This window comes from Cibotium barometz, chromosome 11 (assembly GCF_041138505.1).
Source record: "Cibotium barometz isolate CiBa-2024 chromosome 11, ASM4113850v1, whole genome shotgun sequence".
In the NCBI taxonomy this organism is placed as follows: domain Eukaryota; kingdom Viridiplantae; phylum Streptophyta; class Polypodiopsida; order Cyatheales; family Cibotiaceae; genus Cibotium; species Cibotium barometz.
The window spans coordinates 55230979-55245133 of record NC_141056.1 but is presented as its reverse complement, the minus strand read 5'-3'; positions in this window follow the sequence as shown (position 1 = coordinate 55245133).

Here is a 14155-nt window from a genome sequence, read left to right as displayed (position 1 = left end):
GAATGGAGGCGAACTAATAGAAGACATGTTCTCATTAACTTTCTCATGAACTACGGCCCACATCTCATTTGCCATGTCCTCATTAGCATCAATAACTTCATCATTGCATGGGAAGACAAGGCTAGGTGGTGGCAGATTACCTCCTTTCAATTGGGTGTCAATTGGTGCAGACCTTTCGCTATGAGCTTGTGAAATGAGCTCACTTTTCATTTCCCGACTCGATGACACTTCTGGTATGGTTTCTAATGTTGGCTTAAGAGAGGTTGGGCCCCAAGGAATAGGTGGTGGTGGTCCCTCAAGTATTGACTGTGCTTCCCTAATGAGTTGCTGATGTACAGCTAGATTGATCTTCTCCTCACGAGGGTTTGGGTATTCTTGAAGCTTCTTGGGTAGCTCAGATAAAGCTGCAATGCGACTTCTATGAGCATCAATGATGGCCTCTAGAGTCTCATTCACTCTATCCACAAAAACAGAACCCCCAGAACTATCCTCAGTCGTACTAGCCTCATTTTGTTTAGTACTAGGCTCAGGTTGAGGTTGATGTTCCTCATGCACTTCTTGGGATGTAAAAGGTTTATCCCTCATGTTTTGTTTAGAGGCTTCTTGAGAACTAGTGGATGCACTTTTAGTTCACTTGTTTCGGTTCTTCTTCCTCCGAGTGGTTTTTTTTCTATTGGACTGTAGGGTCTTGTCCACTAGATTTGTCTTTGCATCCCTAGTTCGAGGTGTCTCATCAGTTTGTATTTCGGCGTTTCGTGTCTGTGATCTAGTCATGACTCTAAGTGGCACAACATCCTCATTCTCAGATGAAGGTGGTGATGGAACTACCCCTACAAGGTTGAGTGAGACCTTTGGTTGAGAGGTGCCTTCCTCATGTGGTTTCAGCAGACAATCCTTTGGGAAGTGTTCTACACAACACCCTAGACAATATCTTTCAATTGGTGGAAACTGTTGTACTGTTGTATTGGATCGAGATGCTTGCCTTGAGCGATGTGGACAATCACGAGCCCAATGGGGTTCTCCGCACTCATAACAGGGGCCCATTGGTTTGGCCTCTACTTTCCTTGGCTGCCATTGACCTGAGGGGCCTGGAGTCCTAGGTTGGTAGCCGCCTAGCAGCATTAAAGAGTTTTGTTCCCCTGGTTGAGTCTCCACCACAGTGCTTGGTTTGGGTATGCGGGGCTTTCAAAGATATTTTCTTTGGATGAATATGATGCATATTCCTCCTCCACATAGCTTGGGTTTACCAATTCTCTACACATATTTGAATTGTCGTAGTCAACAACCCTCACAGGAGCAGTCCCTGGAGCAGGAGGTTGAGCACCAAGAACAGGTCGTGCTTGCTCTTGTTCCATCGATGGATTACGTTCAAAATTAGTATACTGTTGATACATTTGTGGAGCCACTCCACCCCTTGGCTGCTCACGTTCTTGTCTCATTCTCGCAATGCGAGTACATTCCTGTGTGGTGTGGGTAAAGTTCCAAGCACAGGCTTGGCACCATTTTTTTGTGGGTTGGTTTGTGACTAGAGGAGAAAAGGTATTACAATCCTCTGTTTTATGGTTACCGCCACATGCTCCACAAAGATGAGGACCTGTAGTACACTCCTCATTCTCTGCTGCTGTTGTTGTGGCTGCATGGGTGGACGATAGGTCTGTCCCAATCTCCTTAGTACTAGGTTAGCTATCTGGTCTGGATTTACTAGCGCGCTAGACCCTGAACTTTGGTCATCTCCCCACTGATCTCTAGGTTTCACCTCTGGGCCAGAACCATCTTGGAATTTGAAGTTATCGGTGAAATCCATAGCATCATGGCAACACTCATTGAAATTTGTATGCTTCTTCGCATAGAGATGTGTATGCAGTGTTGAATTTTTGAGTCCTTTTAAGAAGAGAGAAATTAATCGACTTTGGGCGGGCTTCTCATCTTCTGGGCAACGATTAATGTACTGCTTCATTCTATTTACACAGTCTCTAACACTCTCATTCTCGCCTTGCTTGAAAGAGTAGATGTGTGCTACCGTGTCATGTTGAATTCCCATCAAGGAAAAAGCAGCAATGAATCTCTCTTCCAAAACTCGTAAAGAAGATTTGTCTGAAGCCTCTAATGCCTGAAACCAAGCCAGGGCTTTTCCCTCAAGAGTGAGTCTAAATCCTTCAATTTGAGTATGCTTATCAGCCACTTGCTCAGCTCGAACTGCTTGCCTAAATGCTGCTACATGGTCGTATGGATCTCCCGACCCTTCATACTTCTTTACCAATTTCTGAAGAGTTGATGGCCTTACTTGTCTTGAATACTCATCATAGGGCCTACGGCCTCTCACTCTCAGTGGGAATTGTTCCTCTCTTTGGAAAGATGGTCCACATGCATCAAAAATTGGTGTGGGTACCCTATTACCAGCCTCACCAAACCCCTCCAAAGATCTTGTCACCCGCATTTCAGGAGGTGCATTAATGGGAGGACGAGTTGGCTCCCCTACCCTCCGATTGTCATAGTGAGAAAGATGTTGTTGTGGTGTGACCGGTGGTCGCACATTTGGTGTAGGACGATATCTTGGTGCTAGAGTTAGGCTACTAGCAGTGGTCCACTTGGATGTTGAAGGTCCCTCTCTAGTGAACTCTCGTAGGGGAGGAGCAACAATTTCTCCAAGAAAGGCTGTCTCTCCTGGTTTGGCTGTATTTGTTGAGAACACTTCCATGAATAATGGTTGTCCTTTCCACGTGAGTTCCCGAATCTCTTTCCAATCTAAGGTTCGGTATTCATTGGCCCATTTATCAATTATTCTGTTCATGTGTCCTGCAAGCTTCTCAACTAACACCACATGAGCTAGAGGAAGATCTAGCTGTGGCAATCTAGTTGTGGCATAATATCCCTCTAACGAGTCCTTATAGACCTCTTGAAGTGGGTCATCCTGTAAGACCTTTGTCACTGGAATTTGTCGTACAAACTCCCATTGGTTCTCAGCCCCCTGATCCATTTTGCTCTTGCCTTTCCTATCCCTTTCCAAATTTAGATCTACAAGAAGTAAATCATCTATGGATGGCTTTGAGGACTGGGCATTGGATGGTCCAGGCATGTCCGGCTCAATGAGCCAGTCATCTCTAGACTCCCTTGCGTTGGAAAGCTTCGATAAGTCAAAGAACTCGGTTTTAGAGATCACTAAATGCAACTAAAATGAGTATGTGTGGTGTAACTATCTATCCTATTTTTTTAATTATTTTTTTAATCATTTTATGTTTTTATTTTTTACTTTTTTTTTAAATTACAAAAATTATGAATCACGCTAAAAAAATACTAATTATGCACAAAGTTAAAAAAATTAAAAAAACAATGCAAGTTACACTAATTATGCAAAAAATTAAAAAAAAGAAAAATTATAAAATATGCAAAAAAAATAGACTCCTAAAAACACTTAATTTATAGAATTTTTTTTTTAATTTTCTTTTGTTTTCTTCTCCTTTTGTTGTTTTTTTTGTTTATTTGTTTGTTTGGTTTTTTTAAAAAACTAATAAATTTCGTACCAATTACAAAAAATATGAATCTACTAATTATGCATCAATCACAAAAATTCTAAAAAAATAAAAAATAAAAAAATGCAAGCTACTTTAATTATGCAAGATTTTACAGAAATTTTAAAAAAATGAACAATGGATTCAAAATACAAAAATAAAAATTGTTCTTCTTTTTTCTTTCTTTTTTTTCTTTCTCTTTTTCTCTCTTTTTTTTAAAAAAAAATATTTTTTTGTAGTTTTTTTTATTTATTATTATTATTTTTTATTTAAAAATACAAAAAAACATGAAAAATTAATTAAAAAATAAAAAATAAAAAAAATTGAAAATGCACCTACCTTATCCGCCGCCTCGCCGGATTCTTCGCCGGCGCGCACGTGCCTCCTTGCGGCGCCTTCTGCCAGCTGCACCACCAGAGTCACCTTCCTCTCCTTCTCTCTCCTTCACCAGAGTCAACCGCCTGCTCCTTCTCTCTTCGCCTTCTGCCGGCCGTCTGCTCTTATGCTGCTCCGCGTTGCTGCTTGCTACAGCCCGCCCGCACCATAGTTGCTGTCCGGCTCAAAAGACACAGTCACAGCCGGCCTTCGCTCCGTGCTGCCGACAGCCTGCGCTTCGACACCTTCCGCTCCGCCGGTCAGCCGCCTGCTCTTACAGCCTTTTGTTTCTTCGCCTTCGCTCGCTCTTCTGCCCCTCCAACAGCTTCGACCCACGCTTCACGCACTGCTCTGCTGCTGCGCAGCCTTCGACCTCTCAACTCCACGCAGGTCGCTTCCACCTCCGCTTCCTCTTCGACGGCCTTCAGCGTATATATTTTTTTTTATTTTTTTTTTCCAGCCGCCTTGAGCCTGACGCCTTCGCTTTCTTCTTCTTCTCTTTTTTTTTTTCTTTGCTGAGCCTCACCGCCCCTTGGCTACCACCTTCTTTTGCCTCACTCTTCCTTTCAGGCGCCTTCACCTACAACCACTTCGCCTGCTGCCACACTTCAAGTAAATATATATATATATATATATATATATATATATATTTCTTTACTGCGGCCAGCTGCTTACCTCCCACAGTCCTTCGTCACCTAGCTACAACCACTTTGACTTGCCCGACGCCACCATACGCCACTCACGACAAAAAATACAAAAACAGCAACAACTTGAACTTAATTAATGGCGGGATTACTCTACCGCAATAGGGTTATAATTTTATTTTTTTTTGCTTCTAATAAAAAAACCGAAAACACACAAGGCGCCCTTGAGATCACACACTCAATGCCCTTGCAAACTCTACTCTAATCTACCCTAATCCACGATTTTGCAATCAATGGAGCACTTAGTAAGAAGTAATGGTTAACACCCTTCACTAACTTAGGTGTGCGTTCCCCGGCAGCGGCGCCATTGTTTGGGACATCATAGCATAGCGGAGGCTACACTCCAACCCACACACTTTGTCAATCCGTGAATGCAACCCGGTTAGCGCATAGAGGCTATCCCGAATGGGAGAAGATGAGTTAACCACACACTAATGACTTCTAGTCCTACTCAATCCTTCTTCATCACTCAAGCAATCAATCTAACATAATCAAAGCATCAAGATTTGGCTACACTTAAGCACAAAAATGTAACTTATGCAAAGAATCTAACATGCAAAGAGCTATCACACAAGCCTCAACTACACATCATTTCATGCACAAGCTTCATCACATGCACTCTACAATCAGATTTTAGCATCAAAACATCATTAAGAAATCTAGATTAGCAAGTGTGTAGACCATAACCTCATATCATTGAAAATGTAGAGAATAGAGAGTACAAGATTGAAGCATGAATGGAGATGGAGAGCCTTGGGAGAGCACATGAGAAGGAGCTATGGAGCAAGCTCTCTCTATGAGCCTCTCAACCAAATGACCAAAGAGTCCTCCCTAGCTCTCAAATGGGCCACCTTTTATACAAAAACTCTAGAACTCCCAAAAGTTCCCATGTGGGATTATTGTCAAGCCCTCTCCCACATTCATCTACAACTTGGAACTCTTTTCAAGAGCCCTAAGTGTCTTTTTTGTTGCATCCTTGTATTGATCTTCATTCGTCATGCAACAAGCAGATACATGGTTTTTGTCTGCCATGTGTAAAACTGCTCCCCATTAAATTTGGCTATTTCTTGTGCTGTACTCATGATAATGTGAAGGGGGTCTTACCTCTTGATCCAATTTCAAGATTCAACGGCAGTGTCTACCCTTTTACAACTCAATGTGGTGTTTAGGAAATGATTGCAAACAACAGATTTATCAGCATAAAATCACCCAGAAATTACATTAAATCAAGGGTAACCAATTTGTACGGAATGGTTGGAGTATCAAACCATCTCCGAATTGCACTCTGAAGTTATAGGGATCTGTATGTGATACCTAATGGTTAATTTGAACTCTCAATTGCACCAAAATATAGTGATTAGCATTGATTAATCATTGATTAGTAAATTAATCCTCTATTTTATGTGCAGAAAACAGAGTATGCGGGGAGCCCAGATCTGAGGCCTTAGAGTTCAAATGAGCTCAAATCCTTTCAAGGCCATCAATAGAAATTAGTCTAGTAGAGGATTAAGCCAAGAAACACAATATTTGACTAAACATTGAATGCTTAATCTCTGTTTTACCAAAGTCACTTGCAAATTTGATGAAGAGCTTGGATCTCACTGTAGACTTGATGAAATCAAATTCTAACTTCACCAGCTTGTAGAGCACCCTTGAAAACCCCTAGGGTCAAGAGGAATTAGACCCATTGCAACTGGAGAATAAGAGATATCATTTCTCCTCAGAAAAAATTGGCGCCTGTAGATTAGCAAAAATCATGAGCTTTCGTACGCAGTTTGCTGCGCCGATTCACTTGGCTAGAGCACAAGTGAGATAGCTATGTGTGGGCTTGAGCTAATGTTGCTCTTGGAGGGAGATCAAGCCCCTCCATTGGCTGGGGGTACAGTGGGCTACTTGAAAATAATTAAAAAAGTGATTATTTTCTAATCATCTACTAATCCTAATTAGTTAGATAATGGGCTCTTAAACTTGATGGATTCTAGGCTAGGCTCTCATACCATGTTAAAATTACAGCAATGTGATGAGCTATGGTGGATCAAATGCTAGAATCAACATCATTAACAAAGAGATTAGATGATAATTAAGATTAGTGATTAGTGAGTAATTATTTGATAGCTTAATGTAGGCATGGATAATCAAAAACCAGCAAATTCTCATTAGGCCAATGCCTCAACTTATAGAGTTTACATCCAAGCATCCAGTCCCACTGATTTCTCCTTGATTCACTCCACCTCTTTTGCTTGATTCTCTCCACCTCTCCCAGAATATCTCCACACCTCCTAAATCTCCTCATGCTACCCTTTATTCTCTCCTAGTAGATTCTTCTCACCTTTTCACAAGTTCTCTCACATTTATAGATTCTCTTTTACAGCCTCTAGCCAAGGGCTTGTTCCCGCACACACCCTATTCACTTCTATATTTCAACACCTCCCCTCACGTGAATACTCCTAGCACACCTCGACCCTATACCAAGTTTCCCTCTTACTTAATAGTTTGCAACCACTGCCTCAAGTCCCCAAACTCATAGTCCTTGACTCTCTCTCTCTCTATGTGTCCAAGGCTACTACAAGTACCCGTGACCTTGACTAAAGTGCTCACACATACATCTACCACATGGCCTACATCATCGGTGGCTCTCAGAGGTGGTTTTACTCTCTTGGGGCAGGTTACATTGGGTTATGGGATTTCTCTCTCTCTCTCTCTCTCAGAAAAGATGATCTGACTCCACTTCCTTATAGGAGCCTCCATGAAGTTTGTTGATGTCGTTTCTTCTCCACTGGGTTTGCTGTAGAGCAGTCTCTTGCCATGTGTCCTGGCTTTCCACAGTTGTGGCAAGTGAAGGTCCTTCCTCCTACTCTCTTCCTTGTCCTCGTCCTCGAGAGAATCCTCCTCGGGTGAAAAATGCTTTTTCTTCTCCTCTGCTATTGAGTCGAGCCATTTCTTCTCTTTGCCTCAGCTCTCTTGCTCTAGTAGAGCTCCTTTAGGTTTTCCTCTGTTGGGACAGGTTACATTGGGTTGTGGGATTTCTCTCTCTCTCTCTCTCTCCCCTAAATAATCTCTCTCTAGAATATTTTCTCTCTCTAGAAACAAGATCTTTGATATTTCTGAAGAGGGATTTGACTACAAGGGAAGATACTGGACATCCTGAGAGGCTGGGGAGGAATCTTACAATTTGAACAAACATTGAATGCTTAATCTCTGTTTTACCAAAGTCACCTGCAGATTTGATGAAGAAATTGGATCTCACACTAGACTTTATCAAATAAAATTTTGACTTCACCAGCTTGTAGAGCACCCTTGAAAACCTCTAGGGCCAAGAGGAATTAGACCCATTGCAACTGGAGAAGAAGAGATATCATTTTTCCTCAGAAAAAATGGCGCCTGTAGATTAGCAAAAATTGTGAGCTTTCGTATAGGCGGTTTGCTGCGCCGATTTGCTTGGCTAGAGCACAAGTGATAGCTATGTGTGGCTAAAGGGGCTTGAGCTAATGTTACTCTTGGAAGGAGATCAGGCCCCTCCACTTACTGGTGGGGTTACAGTGGGCTACTTGAAAATAAATAAAAAAGTGATTATTTTCTAATAATCTACTAATCCTAATTAGTTAGATAATGGGCTCATAAACTTGATGGATTCTAGGCTAGGCTCTAATACCATGTTAAAATTAAAGCAATGTGATGAGCTATGGTGGATCAAATGCTAGAATCAACATCATTAACAAAGAGATTAGATGATAATTAAGATATGATTAGTCTGATAGCTTAATGTAGGCATGGATAATCAAAAACCAGCAAATTCTCATTAGGCCAATGCCTCAATTTATAGAGTTTACATCCAAGCATCCAATCCCATTGATTTCTCCTTGATTCACTCCACCTCTTTTGCTTAATTCTCTCCACCTCTTTCAAGTGTCACGAGACCGGCGAAAACAGTCCCGCGACGCCTTTGTCGTATGCGGCCTTTCATGGTCCATGCTTCATGACACGACTCCATCGGCTCGTCGAGCGCGTCTCGCGTGTTTTCCTTGCGGGTCTCACCGATCACTTGCATTCATGCCTCGCTCGGCTCCCTTTGCCTCGTCTCGAGTCTTGCCTCCATCCATGATCCGCCAGGCGGCTGCGTCGGCCCGCCGCCGTCGCTCAACACGGCACGGCTTGCCGGCGTCGGTCGGCCATTTTTGCATGGCTTCACGAAAACCAACATCTAGGCTTTCCAGTATTATTAAAGGATTCCATGTGCTGATATGAAAGCACAATTATCAAACGGATATACATGACATGGGTCCATCAACGTGGATTAAATCTCGCCTTTTCTATACATGTGGTGGCTGAGAGTTTGGCCATGCACCAGTTTCAAACTACTCATCAATGATCAAAATAGCAAATCTTACATATATGATTATTTAGTGTGTAAGTATCTTTTTAATGTACTTCAAAATCTCACGTTTTTTATTGGGTCCAGAACTAGTAACCTTTTATGGTACAATATATCTAAATGTTTATAACTTTAAAAGTTTTAAAAATTTATAGTTAATTAATCATTGCAAGATATCTTAAATTCGGATCCATGAAAAGGCCTCATAGGAGCCACACATATGTATAGCAACTGAGTGAAAATGTTTGGCCACGTGGCCTCTTATATACGAACCGAATCAAAATGCTTGGCCACACAGCCTGCCTCTTGTACTAAAATAAGGCACCCATGTTTACACCCAAACTTTGGCAGCATAAAAAGGCCTCAAATAATGAGCCACAATATATAAAATTCATTGTCCACACATGGCCTATACTAAAAGTAAGCATCTCGTGCTACACCACCCAAAGTAATGATTTCGCATCCTATCTTTCACCCACCCACCATTGTTTGGTCCTAGTAAGGGCATGTTTTCACGTTGTTTTATGGCTAGCCACACTTGGAAGAAGCTGTTTAAAATATAGGAAAAAAACTTGCAAAAAGTGTGCAAGGACTGTGTGAGACAAAGGGTTAGAAAAGCTGCAACAACTTTGGATGCCTGTTAAAGTTGGTACCTAAGAAAATACAACTAGTAGCATTTTGAAAATTTTGGTGTTAACATTTTTATATATCATATGGTATGCTCCTACTGCTTATTTTGTACCTGCACCACTAAGCGCTTCATGTTATATGTTCATGGGATGCTACGCTTGGAAAGTTGATATAACAAGCTGAAATCACTTTTAGAATATGTATACCCTAGAAGGAGAATTGGTCTCGGAATAATGTGCTAATGCATTCCATGAGCAACAAAATGTAGACTACGGGGATTTGTATATAAGACATCTTGTGTGACACAATCCCCCATCAGCACACTTGAGTCTTGAGTTCTCTTGAAGCTTGCATGCTTGCTTTTCTTTCTAATGTGCATATGAATGAGGTCGTCTCACCACTTACCTTTTGAGTGTGATGACTCTACTCCCCTTTTCTTCTTCATGTCCATTCTTGCTCAAGAGAGGGGTAATCATAGTGCAAGGTTAAGTGGAGCTCTCAATATCTTCATGCCTTGTTGCACTTACCTATTTCAAAAAGACTACTAATTCTATCTAGTATTGATGGTGTTGGAATGTGAATTTTGTAGATTGTTGAGTGCAAGTAGAAGATTTTCGTAAATTATTCTTTTATTAGATAAGTACCTGATGTAGGGATGAGAAGGCAGCCCCCCATTGGATGTACCACTAAGATCATGTAGGTGACCTTACTTAACACACACACACGCACGCGCTGTCGTGACGTGGACGGTGTCGCTGGGAAAGTACGAGACTTCTAGCTGTGAGAGTAGGTACCAAATTTCACAAGGAAACTCACACACAAAATTCTCCAAGACGCATAGGACATATCCATTTTTAATGACATATATATGTGTCAATTCACCTCAATACATCCTTGAATTCAGCCTGATGATCGCACAAAAATTGTGTACCAAGTGCTTGTCCCTTTCCAAGCATAGATTCCCTGGCTCCTCTTTCCCAAATCCCTCGAACCAATCACATGTAGGCATAACATAGTCTTCAAATATTTCCAACATACATGTGTCCATTTACATTCCATACATCCAATGTCCTCAATTCCATCATTTCAAGATGTTCTTTATCACCTGAAAACCTGCCTTTAAATTCTAACATCTCACAAACAAAAGATGACATATGGCATATGTACCACATAATCATGTGATTTTTGAAAATTCCATGTCTAGCATTCCAAAATCCAGCTGAGTAGAAAATTAAATCCAAACCCCAAGATTCTCCAAAACAACAAGAAAAAGCTTACCCAAAGCCTTATCCAAAAGCTTTAAAAGATAGTGTAATTATTTAAGAGCTTTACGATTTTGAAAATCGTAAGTGATAAAAAAAAATTTCACTTATCTTTTTAAAGAAAAAAGAAGCGAATTTATGACTTTCGCTTTTCTCATTATTTGCTTCCTTGCTGTAAGCGTCGGATTCTGATTTCTTCACGTAATGTGAGATTTGTTGAAAATCATATCCCCAGATAGCTCTTCATTTCCTCTTTAAATCAAGATCCAAGATACCCTAAACAGTTGCCACCCTCATGAATTAAAAAGCTCTGGTTGTATTCCTGCTTGGTTATGATTTTTGCTCACCTCTTGTCTTCGATTGCGCTACCTCTGGTTTTTCTCACCCTTCCCGCAAGAGATTCGGGAGCCCTTTACTTTTGCAACTAAAATCTCGAGTTTCCTCCGATTCGAATACAGTGCACCTCCATTATTTTTGCTTATTAATCGGAAATTTCCTTTTTTTTTTTAAAGCATCCCACGTAGGCTACCACCTTGCGTCTACGCTAAGGTGCCAGGATTGTGTTATTGCCGGAGTTCCCTCAGCTTCCAGGTCAGAGTTAGCCAAGGTTCATCAACTTCAACAGCCGCAGCAACACCATCCCGATTCCAAACTTTCTTTTGCCGAGCAGTCTGCGTATTGGTATTGCACAGACTATTGTCTTTATCTTCAATACCCCAAATGTCGAAAAAGCCTCCCACTCTCTTCTCTTGATTCTTTCTCCCATCTTGACATGGGGTTTTTGTTTTGATTAACTTTGCCACCATATTGCTTTTGCCCTTCTTTTTTGGAGCCTTTGGTAAAGGAGGTACCAGAGATGCCCTCTCTAAGATAGAATCACAATGAAGCATCCTTTCTTTATGCTTAGTTGTTTTCTTTGCTATCGAGGTATCTGATGATCATCAAAGCAAGGATTGTAAGAGCAGCATCTTATTGAAGTCCTCCTTGTTTTGCTCAATCCGAGTAAGAACAGAAATCATGGCATTCTCAGACACGATATCTTAAAAAGAGCATTCTTCAAAACCAATCCTCACATCATACATGCTTTCACATTTCCATACATGTTGAGAAGGGTGTTCCCTATTACAAGGTCTTCCATAAGCATAAAGCTCCATAATTCACACCACGCTTATGTACAGAAGCTTCAAGTCCTGACTCAGCCTCAGCTCGTCTTATTGAACCTCATTTACAATATGAACATATGTACTTAGGCATCATATAATGACTCAAGTCATGGCACTTAATCCCATGCATCTGGATTTGCATTTAATGGTCTCATATGCATGGTTTCACACCATAGGCGTGCCATGGCATGACATCCACCCCCTCTAAACCTGCACATCCTCTGGTATGTGCCAAATCATCATCAAGATCCACATATAACTGGATGTCATCTTCATCTTCTACATTACCAGGAAGATCATCCTCTTCAACCATATCCATACTACCACTGTCAAGCCTCTCATCCTGAGTCTCCTGTGAATCAAAAGGATCACTATCATGCCTTCTTTTAAACATCTTGATTCTTTTGCCTGCCACAAGATTCTTTATCTCTATTCCATCAATCTCACACAGAGTATACGTGGCATTTCCATGCACATGCTTGACAATGTAAGGGCCAAACCATCTTTTTGTAAATTTTCTTTGAACAGTGAATTGGTTGTCAAGGCTACTATCATACATTAGAACCCAATCACCTTCTTCAATAGATTTTGGCCGGAGTCTGTGTCTTCTATCAAATCTTTCTTTATTTTTCAACCTTGCATCTTTCAAGCGAGCTTTAGCAAGCTCTACATCTCCAGGCCTCCTCTCCAACTGTCTTATTAGCAATGCAAGGAGGTCATCTCTGCTCAATCCTTCCACCCAGGGCAATACATTCCAAGTTAGAACTACTTCTTCAACTGGCATCACTGGCTTCTGACCATACATTAATTCTGCAGGCATGTATCCTGTCTCACTGAGCTATGAGTTGTACGGTCAGCCCACAAGGCATATGGTAGCAGCTTTGGCCACTCTCGCATTCTTTCTCTGCATGCCTTAGCCAAAGCTTTAATGATTGGAGGATGTCCTCGCTCACTTTTTCCATTGCCCTCAGGATTGTAAGCACATGTTAGGGACAGTTTGATACCAATTCTAGAGAAGAATTCCCTTGCTTCTTCAACATCTAGCTCACCCCTATCAGCTGTTATTTTCCCAACACAACCATACCGGCAAATCACATCTTCCAAGAGAAATTTACATACTGTTTCCATACTCTTTGTTCTAAGAGCACGCCCCTCTACCTGATTTGTCAAATCTTCTCTTGCAAGTGCTATATACCGCATCTGCCAAATTCCCAAAGGCATTGTAACTAGATCCACTACCCATTTGTAGTGCATGGCAGGTGGGTAGGTTGGTTGCAATCCATCACGATGTCGCACATTTGAGTACATTTGACATACCATGCATGTTTCCACATATTGGGAAATATCCTTGTTCATTCCTTTCCACCAATATTTCTCCTTTATTTTGGTAAAGGTGGCCCACACACTTCTATGTCCAGCCCAGAGACTCTCATGGAATTCTTTCACAAGCTTTCCTTGAGTCTCTTTATCACATATGACTCTCTGTGGCATAGCATTCCTCTGCTTAGGATGCTTCCAGAGGTACCCATCCTTTAGGAAATAACCATATGCTTTTCTGTGGATCCTCTTAAATTCTGAGTCAGACCAATTTCCCTGTCTTGTCAGAGTACTCAAGTATTGACCAATAAGCAACCAATCTCCTTCATACATTTCCTCAGTAAAAGACTCAAGTGCATTTGATAGGCAAATATGGTCCCCCTTTGCATATGCAGTAGTGTAGAACTTTGTACCCACATCATCAATGTCACTAATCATCTCTTTTTCATCTTCATACCTGGCTCTTGATAGCATATCTGCAACTGGATTATCTTTTCCCGCAATATGCTCAAACTCAGGATTTAGTGACTTGATATAGGCAATCCACCTAAGCATAGCAATATCTGGAGTGGTACAACTTGCTATCATCCCAAGAAGTGGCAAGCAATTAGTTTCCACAAGTACAGATGCCCCAATAAGATATTCTTTTTCACATTTTAGAGCAGTGACTATTCCCCATAACTCTCTCTTGATCTGCGGATATTTTCTTTGTCGAATGCTTAATACCTTTGCTCCAAATCTGATTACATACCTGTGATCATCCTCATCATCTTGCCCTACTGCCCATCCTATTCCAGTAGGACTAGTATCAACTGTAACAATC